Below are 1,806 nucleotides of genomic sequence, written 5' to 3'. Positions count from 1 at the left end.
GGCGCTCCGTATCCCGCTCCTCGGCGCTTAAAAACGCGGGTGCGTTTATTTCTGTCCTGCCCGGGGAATGGGGTGGCGGGGAGGAAAAGACCTGCAAGTTTAGATGCGGGTGAATTAACCCCCCGGGGATGGGGGGGGCGAGGGATAGGAGAAGAAAACAAACAAACAAACAAAAAATCCCCAACGAAAAACACCTCAGCTCTTGATTTTTCTTTCAAACGCATACATTAGAGCGCCCTGAACATCTTCCGTCAGGAACGTGCCTGCTTCGAAGCGCTTAGACGAGCCACAAACTTCCACGGCAGAGGAGCGAGGCCCCGACCGGGCTGTGATGGGGACCAGCGAGCCCCAACTTCCGAGGGAAACGTGACGCTACCGGGCGAAGAGTCATCACGTCAGTAAATAATTCAGTTTTGCGTCTTTCAGAACCCAGTAACCTTGGGTGTCTTAGAAAGCAGATTGTACAAACAGGCAATTAAGATGAGCGCCGAGACTTTCAGAGGAGGTATAATGAACCAGCTTTAATTACTATCTTGAAATTAAAAATGTAATATACAGATTTAAATTTATTTTCACCTAAATTGTGTATAAAATTATATGGCTCTTTTTTTTTTTTCCCAGGCTAAGAAACGAATTGCCACCAAGCCTGCCACTAAAAAGTCTGAAGCACTTTCCCAACCCTGTTCCCCAACACACAGTAATAATGATACATTTATCATTACTGATGACCACCCACTGGTTTATTAGTGCTTTGTTGCAACTATTACAATCAAGAGATTTCTTTATTTACTGTTAACATTCACTTAAAGCTGAATGTTAATGACTCTTCTGAATTCACCAAAGAGTTCTCCGTTATATTTCAGGAGTAGTTACGGTTTGGGTTTCAAAAACGGCATAAAAGAAGGAGAAATGCTGGCTGGTGGTTTGCTCCTGGGTTGGTTGGTTTTTTTTTTTGTTTCTCCCTTTTTACTTCTTAAAAGGCTGTTTGAGAGGATTTATCTAAGTCGGATTTTCAACAAAGAGTTGCAAAAGCCTTGGCATAATGCACGTACTTGACTGTAGCTAATTATGCGAGTATTTTATTACAGGAGATTCATTCATTATTGATAAATGTTTGCAGCAACTTCCTGCTGTGTAGAGTTGTATTTTACGAGGAACAACCTATGGGGATTGGGATGGTTTGGCTTTTACGCTCCTGCACTCTTTGACAGGTCGCGTTACCCACTTAGGGGTCTGGCTCGTCACCTTCTCCCTCTCTGCACCCAAACGCAACTTCTGTCCTCTTCCACCACCGCATCCCCCTCCACCCTCGCCACGATTTCAGGATTATGTTAAAAAAGTGTCTTGCCGGGGAGGGTGCTCGACTGTAGGCACGCGTCCCTAAAGCCGGCTCTATATAGGCGTTCCCAGAGGGTTATATAGACCGCTACGAGCTCCTGCTTCGGGGCAGCCGATGGGCAGGAGCTGTGCAACAAGCAGGCAGCCCGTCGAGGAAGGGCTTGGGGAGGGGGAGAGGGGTTTCCCGAGGGCTCCCCGCTTCGGGTCCAGCTCTCGGACCCCCAAAGCCCTGGCCCGTGGGGGGCCAGCCGGTAAAAAAAAAAATAATTAAAAAAAAAAATCTATCGTTCTCCCCGACTTTTAAACCTCGGAGCCACTGATAAAGCGGAGGAGACACCTCTCTCCAGGCTGGTGGCCGCCTCTTATCCCACCTCTCCCCCAAAATCAGCCCCTTCCCGGGCGAAAAGGTCGCTCCGGGTGGGAGAGGCCGAGCTGCCCGGAGGAGGGAGGCAGCGCTGCGGCCCCCCC

Source organism: Pygoscelis adeliae, unplaced genomic scaffold (genome assembly GCF_000699105.1).
Source record: "Pygoscelis adeliae isolate BGI_AS28 unplaced genomic scaffold, ASM69910v1 Scaffold182, whole genome shotgun sequence".
NCBI lineage: Eukaryota > Metazoa > Chordata > Aves > Sphenisciformes > Spheniscidae > Pygoscelis > Pygoscelis adeliae.
This window is presented reverse-complemented; position numbering follows the sequence as displayed.